The sequence below is a fragment of the Bactrocera oleae genome, chromosome 3 (genome assembly GCF_042242935.1).
Source record: "Bactrocera oleae isolate idBacOlea1 chromosome 3, idBacOlea1, whole genome shotgun sequence".
In the NCBI taxonomy this organism is placed as follows: Eukaryota; Metazoa; Arthropoda; class Insecta; order Diptera; family Tephritidae; genus Bactrocera; species Bactrocera oleae.
Genome location: NC_091537.1, coordinates 51568083 through 51588419, shown reverse-complemented (window position 1 = coordinate 51588419; position 20337 = coordinate 51568083). Strand labels below are relative to the sequence as shown.

At 36.6% G+C, this 20337-nt stretch overlaps 1 non-coding gene across 1 annotated transcript in view; it reads left to right on the top strand.

Annotated features, from left to right (window-relative positions):
• LOC118681920 (uncharacterized) overlaps positions 1-20337 on the top strand; it is a 221023-nt gene that overhangs the window by 56481 nt on the left and 144205 nt on the right. Inside the window, exon 3 of the transcript XR_011395274.1 lies at positions 4028-4085. This is a non-coding gene — a transcript (uncharacterized protein). The remainder of the gene's footprint in view (positions 1-4027; positions 4086-20337) is intronic.

The window sequence follows — 20337 nt, the reverse complement described above, 5'->3', positions numbered from 1 at the left end:
ATCCTGTGAATATTGTGCACTCTATTATGAAAGTTTTCAGTGATTTTACCAGCAAACGAGTGCCAATGCAAAGTTTGGTGGATTCATGTTTCTTAATTATATAACAGGACAACCTACTTTCAACAACATTTTGTGAGAAGGAATTCGAAAAGTTTAGAAAATCTATAGGAAAATGAACAGCTTCTTCCAAATCGAGAACAGTATCGTCCGAGTAGTATATTTTCGTCGGTGCTTCAACCTTTGAAAGAATCAAGTTATTTACCTTATCTACTTGTTCGTTAGTTGGTGACAAAATCGCTCTTTCTTTAAACCAAGATATTGTCTTATAACTTATGTTATCAATGTCAGGATACACATTGTTGACTAACTCTTGGATGTTGTCTATCAAAACACCAAGGTTGTCTAGGTTAATCCTACCCTCACTTTGTGTTAACTCTCCATTGTCAACTTTTAGCAGCATCCCTGGAAATAGTCTGTTCTCACGTGAAGATCACGAAACTGTCATATTAGTTTTAAGCTCTAAGTTATTGACATGTGGCCAAAGGTTTAGGGAAGTATTTATTTCATCAGCATGTGTTCCTCGAGTCAAAACTGGTAGGATTTGACGGAAATCTCCTGAGAACAGAATTGTACATGCACCCATAGGTGCATTTTTGTTGCGCAAATCGCGCATTGTCCTATCCAATGCTTCCACAGACGTGTTGTTTGACATAGTAGCTTCGACCCAGACTATTGATGAGCAGTCACGCATCAATTTTTGCTCTGTTTTGCTCTGTTTAGAAACACAGATGCTGTTCTATATTTCATCATTGCTGGCTATTTTCAGTGGGAGCTTGAATGTAGAGTGTTCAGTTCGGTCTCCTTCCAAAAGCGTAGCGGCAATGCCGGGTTACGCAACAGCTAACACAATTTTCCGGTAGATCTCACGTTTGTTAAAAGCAGATTGATTAAAAATCTTTTTCAGTACCTCCTGAGGCATCAAGGAAAAACTATATTCAGTTATTGTTATCAATTTTTGGTGAATACTTTCTCCTGATCGATGTTTAATCGTGGCTCATATTGAGCTATTTTTTATAAAAGTCTCGTTTGGTCGAATGATGTTTCTCTTGTGTATTCGGCGCTGTTAGTTAAATCTGAGTTAGTAGTATAAGTTGGCATCGGCAGCCCATAATCCTTGATCGATTTACATGAAAGTAATTACACTACTTTGTTTAATTCTAATATTGCTTCGTTAAATAAATTTTAATCATATTGTACATTATCTGGTTATTAGAACTCTGCCATGTGCCAGTGTTTTCGCTAAATCATCTTAAGCACATAACTTGAAGAATGCTGTCAATGTTGTATCCCGCGGGTTATTAACCATTTCTGGTATATTGTTCTCAATGAACATACCCTTTGTCCATTTTATAAATGAATTGCAAGGTGGACAATTGTGGGAGCCCGGTCGTGCACTTCGAATGATAAAATTCTCCATACAGCTTCAGAGCTGCAGGTGTAACGTCCATACTGATATCTTTCCACTTCATTTGATGACTGTATGCTGAAAGTGGCTTGATCACTGCCTTTATTAATGTACTTAGTAACATATTGAATTGCACAACTCTACGTTGATGTGGGAATCAACAATTTTCAGAAAGAGCGGATTATAGGGAACGATCCATCGCTTATCAATATCCTGTTTTTGGACGGTAGCATTTTGCCCACCCTGTTCTGGCGATCGTCGACGATATTTGGGATATCCGTCATCGTTAGTACTTATTTGAAGTTGGAACACTTCGGGAATTTTTGTACCATATGTTTCTTTACGATTTTGTACAGGATTGGATCTTCATCTTTATCTGATAATTCAGCTGAAATAGCATTGTCAATTTGGTTGGGTCTAATTTTATTCACTAACCACACCTGCAGGTGTACATGTCGCAAGCCACGTTCTGCCATTCTATTATATTCATATGACAGCGCGGCGGACCGAATATATGAGACTTGTTAATGAAGTGCAGGAATTTCTGTGGAAGAACCGCGGCCTCCAAAACCTTAAAAATAACAGTATTTCTCGAATATTTAATGCATGTTATACCTATACACCTTCAACTTCAATCAGTCTATCTATTCAAAAAACCGCATCAAAATCCGACTCGTAGTTTTAAAGATTTAAGCAGACATAGGGATATAGGCACAGATAAAGCGACTTTGTTTTATACTATGTTTATTGAAGTAACGAGATTATTATTACGAAATCTCCTGCTTAGATGGCATTTTAATCATGACTTTCCTAATTAAAATAACTTTTATTTGCACAAGCTAAAGGGTGATCAGTAAGCAGGATATAACCAATTAAAGTTGAATTGAATTCTTAAATGTGTAAAATATAGGTATATATTCGCTATGAGATGATTGAAATACCGAAATTCGTAGAAAAGGTTACTTCTGGTGCCGAAATTTATATTTAAGTGACTTTCAACCATATAAAAGAATATCAAACAAAAAAAAAATGGAATTAAACGTAATTTTTTAACATGTGTTCCTTTGTGGTCTAAGAAAAAAATTACATATAGGTGGTCCAAGAGACCATTTTCATGTCCCAAGATACGTTAACCGAAAATTTTAAAATTCTATAACTCAGTAATTAAGCTACATATATACTTAAGATGAAGTCACAGTAATGTAGGACGTATGGTAACTTATATAAAGGCAATTCACAAGCTTCGTCTTATGTCTTATGTCGTATTTCAATAGCTTAAAAAATACGACACTTGTGAGCACCCCTTAATTGTTGTATGTCATATTATGTAATATTTCTACACTTCACCAGCTTTATATTGAAACAGCGGCATTTTGTTCACATTGCAACCACAGAAACAACAAAATATTTTTATGGTTTACTTTTCTTCAACTTAATTTACCTGAATATCGTGGCTTCCTTCCGTATTATTAAAGAAATTTATTAATTTTATTTAATTTATTAATTTTCGACACTTAAACGTCAACAATAAAAAAGTAAACAGATACAGCTGATAGAATAGCACACTCAAAAAACATACCTCGCCGTGTTGTATTTGTCGTATTTCAATTTTGTATGGGTAACAACAACAGAGTGATATGACACAATATGACACCTTGTGAATACCCTAATAATTTTTTATCCTCTGAACAGACTATATTAAGTTCGCCACGAAGTTTGTTACGTTGTATATGTGTGTGTGCTCGTATGTATATGATCAGCGTGACGAGCCGAGTTGATGTACCCATGTCCATCTGTCCGTTTTTGTAAAATACGGGAACTAGTTCTTCAGATTTTGAGATATCGCTCTGAAATTTTGGACCCGTCCTTTTCTCTCATAGAAGCTTACCGGAACTGCGGATATCGGACTACTATAGCGCATAGCTGCTGTACAAATTGAACAATCAAAATCAATTTCATGTATGGAAAACTTATTTTTTTGACAAGATATCTTTACGAAATTTCTAATGGATTACTTTCCAAATCAGTGGCAATATACCTGAATAAATTTTTCAGATCGGACCACTATATAACTGCCATACAAACTGCATTATTCAATTTAAGTTCTTGTATGAAAACTCTTTTATTTGTGTAGGATATTATAGCTTCGGTGCAACCGAGAGTAACGTTTTTTTACTCTTGTAACATGTTGCTACAGAATATAATAGTTTTGTTAACCAACGATTGTTTGCATCACCTAAAACTAATCGATATAGATAATAGGGTTATATCAATGGACGGGTGAACGGGTAGACCATCACTGGAAATTCAAATCGTTTCGTTCTAGGTGTTACTCTTTGTTGCAAAATGTTAAAAATTAAATTAAAATAAAAAGTAAAAATAAGTCGATTTCTCATGCTGACATTTAAAATATCAGATATACACCGCTCTGGAAAAAAATTGATAAATCGCACTATTAGGCATTTACTCGTGTTTATGTTAGTTGTAGAAGTCTAGTTTTATTATGTGTTACTCAAGCGGAATCGATTTTTAAACTTCGAAATTTATTATTTTTTATTCCAGGTTTGGTTTCAAAATAGGAGAGCTAAATGCCGAAAAAGAGAGAGTCTGCTACATAAAGGTGGGTGTGCCTCTATATTATAATATTATATATATATTATAAATTTTCCATAGGAATACATTTTTTAAATTTTGAATTGTTATATATTTAATATATCATGTCTTTTAACATATCATGTTTGCATGGGCCTTTTCGATGGGACGAAGCGACAAAAAACTCTAACTGCAATCAACAGTAGACTGAATGGGTAGTGCGGACGGAGATCCACATTTTACATATGAAATTAAACTAGTTCTTACTGGATAAAATATCATAATGTGCATTTTTTAAAATACAAAATTGTCCTCCTACCATATATCCAATTAAAGAAACGCTCATACTTGTATAATGACATTGTGTTAATGCGTTAACTGTTTGGCAAAACAAATCAAAGACAAAAATACTCAATCTGCTTGCAAAAGTGGAGATAGCGGGTTTATGCCGGACTGAATATGTATACGGGCAAATGAATGTATCAAAATTAATATTATTTCAGCAATTAGATTATAGTTGGACAAAAAAAGGCAAAATAGAATATTTTATCAAGTAAGAATAAGTTTATTTTCATACGTAAAATGTGCACTAACTTACTCAGTGAACTGATTATTCCACACAGATTGTATCATGGCTTATGCTGCAATTAGTGACCGATGTGCAGCCCTTCCGTACTTACCGATCGTATCAAAAGAAATTTGTCAAAAGTAATGCCCGTAGTGGCAATGTAGAAATCAGTTGTTCGCTTTTGCTCAAATTTGAGCATTGTTGCCATTGATCAAATTGTATACATGGGTTTGCACACATATAGCTTTTCATAATGTAAAAGATCAAAACTAAAATACAACTATTAAAAATATTCTACATATTTACTTATAAATAATTGTATTCGACTGTGATTTTGAGTTAGTTTAAGAATATTTCTAATATATTCAAGTTTATTTCTTAATTACTACAAAACATCTAGACTAGCAACACTGGTTTTTGCAGAGAGCATTCAGCTGACTCGTTTTTACAGGAAAAATCCAATTCGCGGATATCCAACATTACGGGTGGTAGAAGCGCCGATGAGGGCTCATTTACATTGCGCTTTCATAAGATAGTTCCTATTAGCTGATTCGGTATAAATTTTTGCGTCGGTCACTAACTTTACCAACTATGTGTATGGTATACGATCACTTACGTTCTTTTAGCATATGCCAAGATTTTGTCCATCCCTGCTCATGAGCTATAAAACGTAAAATATGAAAAATTATAATGCTTTTAATCTAATTATGATAGTTATTAACTCTTTTCGTTTATCAACAAAGTTAAATTAAAAACTGTATGTGAAATGTTTATAACAAATATCAAAACTCGAAAATATTAAATATTTAGAGGTTACTAGAAAAATGCATGTGTTGCTTCACATAAAATTTTCTCGAATAGTAGAACAGGGATGATGAGGGGTTTGTATAGTTTAGTCTTTGTTTGTCGAAAGAGGACTTTACTGTTCATTTGCCTACTTAGAACCTGTTGGTAGGTAGAAGTGATTCTGCTTTGAATTCAAAGGCTGACAAGTTTTTTGATGTTAATACTGGTACCAAGATTGACCAAATTATCTTCGACTTCAAAACTATGAAAGTCAACAATGAAACGTGAGCTAAGCCGCGAATGCGATGCCTGTTTGTTTGAAGACGTTCACATACTCATACACATACACTTCGCTTCCTTTCCAGTCAGAACAAGCAGAACAACTACGCGGTTGTTGTGGTCAATGATATCAATATCATCAGTGTACGCCAGCAGCTGGACACTCTTATAGAGATTTGTACCTTCTCTATTTAACTTGTTTTCTCCAACAATAGATTGATGAAAACACACGATAGGAAGCCCCTGGCCTGAAACAACGTTTGGTATAAAACGGCTTGGAGAGGTCATTCTCGATCCTGAGTGAACTTTTGACTTTGGTTAACGTCAGTTTACACTGCCGTAATAGTTTTACGGGGATGCCAAATTCAGAAATAGGGTATGTAGGCAATTTCTTTCCGTGCTACGAAGGCTTTAAAGTCGACGAAGAGGTGATGTGATGTGATCCTCTTTTCACGGGTAATATCTGATCAATTTCCTGCTGTAAAGTCAAAATGATAAGTTCCAATTAGTTTGTTGATGGTGGGCTTTAGTCTTCCATATAGGACGCTGGACAGAACTTTATATGCAATTTTGAAGAGGCGCATATTGTGGAGTCCCCTTTTCTGTGGATTGGAAAGAGCACACTTATGCTTTTAATTTAGACTGTCCTCACTGCCGTTGGAAACTTATAAAACAACTGTATTTGACATTAAAAAAATGCACATCGTTTAATATTTATTAAAAGAAAACGTTGCAATGTCGTATTTTGTCATATAACTCAAATCGTTTGAAATATTTTTCATTCAATGAAAATAATGGAATTTGGATGCCTTTAAATTCTTTTAATTTATTTGTTTCTTTACATTTTGATTTTGTGTTAAATTTTTTTCTCTTCGCAGTGTCAGCTGTGATTGTGTAATAATTTTCCCTACTGACAAATAGATGGCGCTAAATCAGAGTCGCACAAATCTAGTAGATTAGTGAGATAATCTATTCAACAGCCTAAATCTTGTGATTAAGTGTCGGTGGGAACATGTTTCTGTTGAGTGGTCTCAGACAGCAGACTGCAAGTCGTGTAGAAAACCATTTAGCTGTCGGTTCTGATTACAGCTTCTCGACGTCCCACTTTTTTTGTATTTGTTGACGGGTGTACTAGCTTGACTAATATCTTTCTGCTGGATTCTGGTCCTACTATTTACTAACTGTTGTGCCGAGAATAGTTTCAGGTATTAAAACCGCAAAAAAAATTTTGACATCGTGGCGGAGCAGCTATCATAAGCGGACTCCAACTCTCATAAAAGATCTTATCCTCTTTCTCTTCCTCTTATTCATGACTGTCGCCCATTTGTCGAAGGACATGGTTTCAAAGATATGATTCAAGTTTTCCATTAAAATTGGTGCAACGTACGATCAAAATATTGACATCCAAGACTTGTTGCCTAAAAGCATTACAATTTCTTCCAAAACGCACAGATATTCAGAAAATAAAATAGCGTTGGTAAACAAGCAGATAAAGGATAGTTTTAAGTTGTACCCCATCAATTGCCCCATATAAATTCGACAATTGTTTTCAATGGATTTTAGGTGTAACTTTATCAAAAAGTCTTTAAAATAAATACATATGTGCAACTATTTTAGGAATTAAATCAATGAACTTTGGCTTTCAACTGCTTGTAATAAACTTTTATATGAAAAGTGGCAATTACTGTTTAAAAAGACATTAGTAAGATTGAACAAATTAAATATGTAACAGATCGGATTAGAAATTTAATGAAGACATTAGAAAACCATACACGTTTAAATTGCAGTGCACATTTATTCACGAATGTATTCAAATATGCTTTTGAAAAACTAATCGAGCATTCCGAATTATTACTTCAAGCAAGAAAATTTTAAAATATATTTCAAGAGCCAATTTACAGCACAAATGCAAACTTCCAGGCATCCATCAATTTGTTTCGTGTTACTCTGAATTTACAAATTTAAAAGTATATGGGTGCCTAATGGTGCTGATATATATTTACCCTATCTGAGTTAAAACTTAATATTTATTTAAATACGGGTACAATTTGGAAAAATGTGTGTCTATATGACATAAGGCACCATTGTTGTAACCAATCGAATTTAACAACATCAAAGAATTTTTCAGTCAAACAAAAAGAATTAAAGGTCATAAAAAGGTTTCTATCTTGCCGAAGCCTATTCCTTTAAATTTAGACTTGTAATTCAATACTTTTACTCCTGCTTTATAATCATCTAACATTTCTTCTGATCACCTTCGCCCATATCAAAAACCAAAAAAAAAAAAAAATTATTTCTCTTAAATTAGTTAATCTCCTTTGGTAGAAATGGAAAAGTATCGTAAAGAGAAAGAGGTAATGGCAGAAAACTTTGGAATAGTTAATTAATTGGTAAACACAAAATGAACAAGTAAGGAAGGGCTAAGTTCGGATGTAACCGAACATTTAATACTCTCGCAAAGTCAAATGGTATACTCGTTTTAGATTTCTTTGTGGATCTTGCCGCCTAGTTCTATGTTGACCGATATTTTCGGTAAAAAGTCAGCTATAGGCACTGGGGTCCACATATTCATTACCTAGAGGTTTGAACAGTTTTGCCTCGATTTAGACAATTTTTGGTCACTAGGTGACATACTTCAAACGCATTATTCACGCAAAGTTTTACCCCGATACAATCATTGTTGCTTGATATGCATAGTGGAAAGTGACAGAATCAGATGGAATTGAAAATGGTGTTATATGGGAAATAGGCGTGGTTGTAGTCCGATTTCGCCCATTTTCGCACTATGACATAGAAATATGAAAAGAACGTTATGCACCGAAGTAGGTTGAAATCGGTTAAGCAGATCTCAAGATATGGGTTTTCACCTAAAACGGGGCGGTGCCACGCCCACTGTCTAATTTTGAACGCGGTTCCTATAAAGTCATCTCATAGCATCCCAGAGATAAAATTTATTGTATCTGGCGTGTTTAGTGCTAGATTTATCGCGCTTTTAGTAGTTTTTAACAGTACCGTTATATGGGGAGTGGGCGGAGTTGCCACCCGATTTCAACTACTTTCACACCGTCAATAGAAGTGCTAAAAATATTTGCTTCCAGTGAATTTTGTTATTATAGCATTAGCGGTTGAGGAGATATGCACATTAAACCTATTTGGCTAAATGAGCCTACGTCGTCCCGAAAACATACACGCCAACACACCTAACACAATCTACACATCAACTAACACAATCTACGTCACACATCAGCAACATTCACCACATCACCTCTCGCAACATTCACCACCTCACCTCACGCAACATACACCTCACACAACGACACTACCACCCAGGATATCCAACACCGGCGATCACCCCACCAACCATCAACAAAACCAAAACTCGGGTAGCGGCTGGCCTCTTTTGCGTATCAAAATTCGAAGCGGACATCTCGTCATCGTTCTGATTCCCGTTGAAGTATCGGACCTGAGCCGGACAATCAATCCTTTTTTCTATTTTTTTTTAATTTTTTGCGCTGCGTCGCAAGTGACGTTGTATTAAGTGGGTGTTAAATATACAATATTAGAATTCAGTTTATTCAATTGTTGCGAAAAATATTCAAGTTTATTCAATTATTGCGAAACGATATTGAAGAGTGAGACTCACCACTTCCAAAGAGTTGGAATAAATACATGGTCCTTCGAGCCTAAAATACAGGCACTATAGATATACTAGCAAACAAAAAAAAAAAGCTAAAAAGTATATATTATATATGTATATAAAGTGAACAAAACGCAAAGTGCAGTGGAACGTGGAACCGTGAAAACAAAAAGCTATCTAAAGGAAAAACAAAAAACATCAAAGTGCTGTAAAGTGTATTAAACACATATACAAAAAGTTTTTTATACATAGTGCATATTTGTTTTCCGAAAAAAAAAAAAAATAATAAAAAATAAAACAAAACACCCTTATGTGCATATTGACAACAAAAAGAAAGTGGCTAAAAAGCTTAACAACAAATTTAATGTCATATACAAATATACATTCGGGCGCGAAGTAACAAAAACCACCACAAAAAGCAACACCTAGCACGCAAAATCAGAAACAACAGAGGACAAAGGAATTGGAAAGCAACACAGAAGAACACATAGACGTACATACACGTAACTATTGTATACAAGTATACACGCAATACATATTCCCCAAAAGCCCTTGGAGGAAATCAAAGTGAGTCCATTCGATTCCTTTTCTTATATTTATGCACATACATATGTATATTCATTGCGAATTACAGATTATATTTTGTACAAAACTGTAATAAAATATCAAAAAACCGTTCAATATCTTGTTAACGGGTGCCAATTTGGTCTAACTTACCGGTTTAAATTGCGGGTTCAAATAACGAAAAACCGTTTATTGTATTATATATGTACATTCATACACATACATATACGACAGATATATATATGTATATAATATATAAAAATTGACTACCTGTATCTGCTTACCTTCGTGTATTCATACCCAATATACAAAAAAAAACCTAAATTTAAGTATTTCCATACTTACAAATTTTTCCGGCAATACCCCTTACGCTTAATTAAGCAGTAAGCAGGATTGCGAAATATATGTGAGCAAAGGAAAAGTCAAACTTAAAGCATAAAAGGCAAAATAAATATACATACATATATACAATAAACGAAGTTAAACGGAAAAAAAAAGAAAAAAAAAATATATATATACGTACAAAAAGGAGTACTTACATTTACTTCTAACGTATATATAACAATTACATATATAAAAATAATATACAGTGCATAATTACGTATACATACATATGTATTTAAAACATTAAATATTAATATCGTATATCACATATCGTATTTTACATACATATGTATATATCCTATACATCATTTATACATGCAATTAAAACATTACATACGTACATACAGTGCTTACGGAAAATTGCGCCAATATATGCGATTGCCAATTTCTCTTTCGCGCTCTTTTACGATTATACATAATTCGTTTTTTAACATTACTTACAATATACAATACGCTTATACTTATACACCGATTGCGTACAAAATTTTTCAGCACAAATAATTCGTGCTTACTAGTACATAGATACAAAGTGCATTGATCTCTTCAACGAGCTCTCAATTGCACAAGTAAATATATACATAATTACAAGTCCACGCATTAGGGTATACCTACATACCCCTAAATAAGGACATCAAAAAATAAAAAATAAAATAGATAAAAAATTTATTCAATAAATTGGTAAATAAAATTAAATTAAAAATAAATACGAACCGGTATCTATAACAACTAAATCCGGGAATTTCAGTTATTTATTTGAAATTAAGTACGCTAATCAACAAAAAAAAAAAATTTTTGCGGTTATACATACAACTATATACGGAAATTAATATTAATTTGGTTCGAAGTGAAAAACTGTATTCACTAACAATAGCTTTCGTTCACACATTTATACGAGTATATACGAAGATATTTTCTGAATTATCCATCAGTCGACACTGAGGAATTTTTAATTTATTTCATACAATTTCTAAATGGGCTCAGACTCAAAAGATTCAAAAACAACACATTCTCTAAAAGCATTTCTTACACAAAATTCATTTCGGAAAGTGACAGTTTAATAAGATACTGCACTAGATTCTCATCTTCGCCGATTCAGGACAATTCTGAATCGGTATTAGAAATCAAAAAAGACAATCTTGACAATTTTTGGTCACGTCTCCAAGCTGCATATGACGCAATTGTAGAATCTGACGACTCAGATCTACCAGAAAATTTCAAATCTTCGGCTTACGCAAAATACGAAAACTGCTTAGACCAATTCGAAGAAACTAAAGCAATGATTTTCGATCAACTTAAGCTAATTTTGCTAAATTTGCGATTGCACCTACTCCAAATCAGCGAGTAGAACTGCCACAAGTACAAAGTCATGAGGCAAGTTCAGGCATCCATCTCAAGGTGCCCAAATGTGATACAGAAATATTTCATGGTGGTTATGAACAATGGCCGTCCTTCCGGGACATTTTTACAGCCGTTTACATAAACCACCCAAAATTAGCAAATGTGCAAAAATTGTATCATCTCCGATACAAAACAAAAGGTCAAGCAGGCGTCATAGTCAAACAGTTCTAAATGACGATAATTTCAATTTGGCTTGGGAAGCTCTTAAATCAAGATTCGAAAACGAATATTGGTCGATAAACAAATATCGATATTAATGAACTTGCCAAAAATTCAAAAGGAAACAAGTGAAGAGTTTATCAAACTTCAATCCATTGTTTCAAATTGTTTGTCGGTTTTATCGACACAAAATATTCCCACAGACAGCTGGGATCCAATACTGGTAAACATATGCACTGCCGCTTTACCAGAAAAATCGTTACTTTTGTGGGAGCAATCGCTCTCATCTCGAAAAAAATGCCCAACGTGGCAACAGATGAAAGACTTTTTAATAACCCAATACGAAATAGCAGAAAGGGTAGATAAAAAAATGGTCAGAACGAAAACCGTTCAACACGACCTAAATAGAAGCTTTCACAGACCCCAAGCCAGTAGCAACAACAATTTAAATAGAAGCTTCTTCAGAAATCAAACGTTCACATCCGAACAGTACAAACAAACGTCATGCGAACTATGTACAGGAGGGCATAAGCTCAAATCTTGCGAAAGATTCAAAAAGATGAATATTATCGACCGAAACAATTTTATAAAAACAAAAAGACTTTGTACAAACTGCCTATCACATGCACATACACCTAAAGAGTGCGAAAGCAAATTTAATTGCGTTTATTGTCATAAACGACATCGTTCAATGCTGCATTACAACACATTTTCCAGCTCACCCCCAAACAGCGCAAATATGAAAAGAGCCACGGGTTTAGTTGCAACAGCAAATCCCGAAGGGCGAAATCCCGATAATTGTCAAGAAGCACCATGCTGCTCAAAGGCATTAAAAACCCAAACGCTACACAGCGAAAATCAAAGTAGAGTACTACTACCCACAGCAGTCGTCTCCATCAAACACCAAGGAGAACTGTTTAAACCTAGGGCCTTAATAGACCAAGGATCACAGCGATCATTCATAGCGTCTAGGGCTCAAAAAAGGCTACAACTGCCAACAAAGCTAGCCAATCTTGAAATCACGGGAATGGGCGGAAGAGTAGTCCAAAACTCAAATAAAATCTGCCCCATTACCTTAATTTCCCCCCAAGCGGATAAGCACATACAAGCAGAAGCTATAGTCTTACCGCAACTTACAAATATGCTTCCAAGCTATCACATAAATAGCAAGCATTGGCAAAAGGTTTCACACCTAAAGCTAGCAGATCCCAACTGCAACACTCCCGCTCAAATAGACCTTCTATTAGGCAGCGATCTCATACCACAGATAATACTCGAAGGTATTGAGAAAATTGCAAATACACTTCTGGCACAGAATACTATTTTTGGGTGGATCCTAAGTGGACTAGTTTCGGAACCAGTTACCACCATGACCACTCAGGTTGAGGAAATCTCAAACGAATACCTCAATTCACAATTGAAAAAATTTTGGGAGTTAGAAGAACTCCCCCCCATATCAATCACAACCCGCGAAGACCAGTATTGTGAAGACTTTTACAAAAACACAACTACTAGAGCAGATAATGGTCGGTACGTCGTGCGACTACCACTAAAACAACAATTTCCTAACACACTCGCCTTAGGTCACTCTCGCACCTCTGCTATACAGCAGCTTTTAAGTATGAAAAAAAAATTACTTAAAAAAGGTGAGCTTAAGCCAGAATACGATGGTGTGTTAGAAGAATACCTCCATTTAGACCACATGAAGGAAGTAAGCCCATGTGAAAAAATCATAAATGGCAAATATTACTCATTTTACTTGCCTCATCACGCAGTAGTAAAGCCAGACAAAAAAACAACTAAAGTAAGAGTTGTCTTTAATGCATTAAGATCCACCAGCTCGGGAAATTCCCTAAATGATATCCTATTTACGGGACCCACGCTCCAACCAGATTTAATGCTACTAATTTTAAATTGATTAAATAAAATATAGACAAATAGCTGTACATAACGACGATCAAGATTTTCAGCGAATTATTTTCCGAAAATCTCCCAATAGTCCACTCCGCGACTATAAATTAAAAACAGTTACCTTTGGCGTCAACTGTGCTCTATATCTAGCCATTCGAACACTGCACGAATTGGCAGAAAACACCAAGTCAGAATTTCCTCTGGCAACCCAGGTGTTAAAAACACAAACGTATGTAGACGATATCTTGTCTAGAAGTCACAGTCTTCCACAAGCATACGAGTCACTATCACAAGTGATACAAGCCCTAAATACCGCAGGGTTTCCGTTGAAAAAGATAACGGCGAACCACCCTAATATTCTAAAAAATATACCAAATAAAAATTTGTTAGATACTAATTTCCTTAAATTCGAAAAGGAAAGTACAACAAAAACTCTGGGGATCCAATGGAATGCGATATCTGACCAGTTTTCATACACTACAGAGTCAAAGCGGCAAATTCTATCCTCGGTGGTGAAACTTTTCGACCCCGCAGGATAGCTTTCGCCAGTTATGATACAAGCCAAAATCTAATACAAGAATTATGGTTAGTGGAACCGACTGGGACGAACAAGTAAAACCACTGCGTTTAGAAAAGTGGTCCTAGTTTGCAAGCAATCTACATGATATCTCACAGATACAAATCCCACGATGGGTAGATTATGCCCCAGAGCACAAAGTCGAACTACACGGCTTCTGTGACGCTTTTGAAAAGGCATATTTTGCAACTATATATGTTCGCACACAAAGCAACATTGCGACCACAAGCCACTTACTAGTAGCAAAAGCAAAAGTAGCTCCGTTAAAAACCATAAGTCTGCCACGACTTGAACTGTGTGGAGCGCTTCTACTAGCCAAACTAGGATCCATGGTGCGAATGCATTTAAACATGGCAAAATACAAACCATATCTGTGGTCCGATTCTGGAATCGTACTCGCCTGGTTAGAAAAACCACCACATGTATGGAAGACGTATATTTCCAATCGAACGTCTCAAATCCTTGACCTAGTAGGGTCAGCCACTTGGCGACATGTAGCCAGTGCTGACAATCCTGCTGATCTAGGTACAAGAGGATGCAAACCCCTGCATCTTGCCACCACCACCCTCTGGTGGAACTGCCCCCGATGGTTAACAGAATCTCCCGATTCTTGGCCACAATCGCCCATGCGCAATATAATTGCCTTAAGCCTCAAATAAAGAAGTGCATTTACATGTGCAAAGTTTGCACAACGTACAAGCAAAAAATGCGAACGCAGATAATGGCAGCACTTCCACCTGAACGCTGCAACTTTGCTCTGCCCTTCACAACAACAGGTGTCGATTTTGCTGGGCCTTTCCAGATAAAGGCTTCAATGTTAAGATCTCCCACTTTAATGAAAGGATATGTGGCAGTTTTTGTTTCTTTTACGACAAAAGCTGTTCACCTTGAGCTATGTACAAATCTGACGACAGAGGCTTTTCTCGCGGCATTCTCTCGCTTCGTCGGACGGCGTGGTTTTCCTTCAAAAATAATGAGTGACAACGGCAAAACATTTATTGGAGCCAAAAGGGCCACTGAGAAACAGTTTGTGGACTTTATCCAACAAGTCTCACCTGAGATTGTACAGAAGTACGCACCCCAAGGCATTAATTGGCAGTTTATCTCCCCAAGCGCTCCTCATATGGGTGGTTTATGGGAATCAGCTGTAAAAAGCTTCAAATCCCACTTCAAAAAAGTAGCTGGAAACTACAAGTTTAATTATGAAGAATTCTCGACCTTATTAATTCGAATTGAAGCCGTACTCAATTCACGGCCAATCACAATACTCTCGCAAGATCCCTCCGATTTCACCGCCCTAACTCCAGGGCATTTTCTCAAAGGAGCACCCATTCTGGCCATACCTGAGTCAGACGTGGAGTCGCTATCCTTATTTAACCGATGGGAAAGAATCAAAATTCTCCATCACAATTTTAGTCGCCGATGGAAAGAAGATTATCTAAAGGACCTCCACAAGAGGTACCGCTGGAAAGCTCCAGAAAAGGCGCCGAAGCTTGGAGATTTCGTGCTAGTACACGATGATTGTCTCCCCCCTACTGAATGGCGGCTTGGCCGCATAGAAAACCTTCACCATGGTTCCGACGGTAACATCCGAGTAGTCGATCTCCGTACGCAAACCGGAACACTAACTAGACCGCTCGTAAAGCTATGCTTTTTACCCACAGCCGATAATACCGAACAAACGTAAATAATAACCCGATACGAACCAAAAATCGCTAAAATTAATAAATCAAAAAAACCTAAATCCGGTAAAAGGTCGATCGACCAAACGACCCGCTTATGCCACTTAACGTGGCCCAAATTTCCAACTCAATCATGCGACAAACTTATAATCTAACTAACTTTTTCTCATATAGAACCTTATGGACGGAAATGCACCAACACCAACGCCAGCAATACGTTCGGCCGTTAATGTGCCCCGCCCTGGGAAAATCCTGCACCCCGAACTACGGCTACCACAGCCCCTCCAATCGCTCCTCGTAGTGGCACGCGGCCACTAACCCCGTCATCCTCGCTGTCTGCGGAGCAGCATCGCCTCCGATGCCCGCTATGTCGTCGCCCACACCGCTTGCAACATTGCGGCATAATTAAAGGTATGCCCCCAGTCCAACGACAGCAAATCGCCCAGGCACATGGCCACTGCCTGAAATGTCTGGCGCACACCCATGCAACAACCGCATGTGAGTCAAGAGGCCATTGTCAGATGTGCGGTGAGCAACATCACAAACTCCTTCACCGCACCGCGAGGCGCGACAGTGGTCGACTAACTGAATCCCATCGCCGCGGCGTAGTCAGGCGACTCCCCAGACACGCATCAGCACGACCTCGCCGAAGCAATCACGCGCCGTAGCCAGCTTCGGCCACCACCCCGCCGTGCCACTGGGCTGAGCAGCGTCGTACCACCTCACGCAACATACACCTCACACAACGACACTACCACCCAGGATATCCAACACACCGGCGATCACCCCACCAACCATCAACAAAACCAAAACACGGGTAGCGGCTGGCCTCTTTTGCGTATCAAAATTCGAAGCGGACATCTCGTCATCGTTCTGATACCCGTTGAAGTATCGGACCTGAGCCGGACAATCAATCCTTTTTTCTATTTTTTTAAATTTTTTGCGCTGCGTCGCAAGTGACGTTGTATTAAATGGGTGTTAAATATATTAGAATTCAGTTTATTCAATTGTTGCGAAAAATATTCAAGTTTATTCAATTATTGCGAAACGATATTGAAGAGTGAGTGGTGAGTGTAATACAGTGGAACCTCTATAACTCGAACTCGAAGGGAGTGGAAAAATAATTCGAGTTATAGAGTTTTCGAGTTACAGAGGATTTCGAGTTAGGCGGTAATAGGTTTCGAGTTAGGGAGGGGACGAACAGAAAGGAGAAAGTCAAATAAATATACATGCAAATTCACGTTACATAACTGCTCATCAACATATTTATTCACAAACTTATTTGAAGAAATCAGTAATTTGTTTTTGCTTTAAAGTAGGTTGTTCATTATCTATAGCATTATCTAGGATAGAAAGAGCGGAAAATTCTTTTTCTTCTGATTTGCTTGATTGTTCAATAAAATCACGTAAAGTATTTAATGCTATTCTAGCCTCTTTGATTGAAACTAATGGAGTGCATGGTATATCGATTGGATCTTCTGTATCATCTTCTTCGTTTTCGTTGCTCGGAGATAGTGAATCAAGTATCTCTTCGTCAGATAATTTTCCCGCAGTCATTACTCCATCATCACATGTTATAAAATCGTCAAAACATATTCCAGGTGCTATTGTATTCCATTCCTCAGGAGGTCGTAGAGAATCATCTTCAACTTCTTCGGTTGTTGACGAAGAAAAACCACAATGACCAAAACAGTTTTTTATAGTGGCAGCAGTCACTTTACGCCAAGCTTTATCAGTCATCCGCATGGCTTGCAATACATCTATGGAAGTTTTTTTTCCTTCATCTAAATCTCGCGCCATTCTTCTGACTACTTCTTTGCGATATAATGATTTGAAATTTTTTATAATACCTTGATCCATAGGTTGTAATTTTGATGTAGTGTTTGGAGGTAAAAACTCTACTCTTACAGATTTCATCTGTGGGATATCGTTGTGTGCTGTGCAATTATCTATAAACAACAGGATTTTTCGTTTTTTTCTTGTCATTTTCTTATCGATGTCCATAAGCCAGTGTCTGAAGATTGCAGAAGTCATCCATGCTTTAGTATTCGCTTCATATCTTAACGGCAGTGATGAACATTTTGAAAAACAGCGAGGTTTTTTTTTGATTTACCAATAACAAAAGGTGAGAGTTTTTCTGTGCCTGACATATTCGCAGCAAGTAATATGGTTAAACGCTCTTTGCTTTGTTTTCCTCCATGGCATTTTTCATCTCTAAATGCTAGAGCTTTGTCGGGAAGATATATATAAAAAAGAGCTGTTTCATCGGCATTGAAGACATTTTCAGGCTCGTAAACGCTTAACAAACCTTTTAATCTTTCATTTATCCATGAATGACAAGTTTCAATATTTACGCTCGCACTTTCCCCGCAAACTTTCTTAAAAACAAGGTCATGCCTACGCTTAAACTTTTCCAGCCATCCATTGCTTGCTTTAAAATCAGAAAATCCTAAAGACTTTGAATAAATTTCTGGCTTTTCTTGTAGCAATGGTCCACTGATACTTATATTTTCATCACGACACTGTTTAAACCATTTTAACAAACATTCTTCTAAACCAGGAAACTCAGATATACGCTGTCTTTTGCATGATAAACTTTGGCCGCTCTCAACTTTTTTCAATATATCTTTTTCATTTTTTATTACCGTTGAAAGTGTACTTAAAGGTATATCAAACTGTTTTGCAACATCCGTATTTTTTTGGCAAATTTTTACTGCTTCGAGTACTTGCAGTTTTTCAGCAAGACTCAGAGTTTTAAGTTTACGTTTCACACTCATTGCTTATCAGTTCGTTATAAAACTGTTTTACGGAAGATTGTAGGTAGTGGTCGTAGTTGCAGCGAAAGAGCAATTGAAAATTTGAGCTTTGCATGCTCAGCTTCTTGGAAAAGTCGCAAGTAGCTGCGCGCCAATCAAATCATCAGCTTTGCAAGCTAGTGGGGGGAGTGAAAAAACTATAGTCTGCTCTCTCCCTTCACCAGCTTGCAAGTCAAGCTATAGTCAAAATTAATTCAATATTCGAGATAGACAGGTCTGAGTGTAGGTATTCGAGCTATGGAGTGTAAAAATATACAGAAATAGCTTCTAGGGACTCACTGAGTATTTCGAGTAATAGAGGGTTAAAATTTCGAGTAACGGAGGTTTTACGGCTTGTAGGGAAGGGGATGAAATATTTCTTCGAGTTGGAGAGGTTTTCGACTTATCGAGGTTCGACTTACAGAGGTTCCACTGTACTTCCAAAGGGTTGGAATAAATACACTATTTGGCAACTCAGTTTTATGAGCATCAGACGTTAAAATCGTGCATTAGTTTTAAATATATATAATAATTTTTATATATATATATATAATTTAAATATATATATATAATAGTATGCATAGGAGGCAATGGCAGAGTAAGTGATTTTTTTAATTGTAACTAAATTTTATTATTTGTTTATTTGTGCTTTATTCTTTATGGACAACTAAATACGTATGACACATGAACGATAGAAGTGGCTTCGCCACGAAGCAGAATTTAGCGGCAACAAAAAGAAAGGAAATACCATTTGGGAAACTTAAAGGGAATTAAAGGCATAGAGAGCTGGTTTCCATTTTTTCGGGATGAAATATCCCGATGTTTCTCAAACGTTATGGGTACACATAAGCTTCTGGGGAAGCAGCATCAAATTGGGAATATTTTAACGAAATCGATGAAGTTTTTTAGAGTCGTTCTAGATTTGAACTGCTATTAGAAATGGCCGAACTTTCGATAAATTCACTGGAAAGTCCTTGAACTTTTTGAGAGTCGTTCTAGATTTGAAGTGCTACTAGAAATGGCCGAACTTTCGATAAATTCACTGGAAAGTCCTTCCATCGCAGCAGCAATTGAAGAAAAGAACATAGCACCCACAACCTCAGTGAGAACGAAAAGAAATGATGTACTCGATTTTATTATGTCCATATAAATTTGCGCGTTTCAACAAAATCTCTCTATATGCGGCGCCCATTCCCGTAAAAACTTTTGTTTTAATCAATACATTAATTTTTTTTATCGTATAGCTAAATTTATTTTATTTTATATAATTAACTACTATTAAAAATTATGGCCCTTACATGACCTCCATGCTCAGCCACGCGACACCTAATTAGAAAATTATTCATTGCGGCCTGAAGGGTTGAAGTCGGGGATGCCTCAATTATCAATTTAATGGATTGCTTCAATTCAGTCAGATATCTGGGTTTTGTTTTGTACACCTCTTGCTTGACGTAACCCCATTCAAAAAATTTTAATGTAGTCAGGGCAGGTGACCTTGGGAGAAACGGAAAGTGAAGTTTCTTGATATTTATTTGCTTTC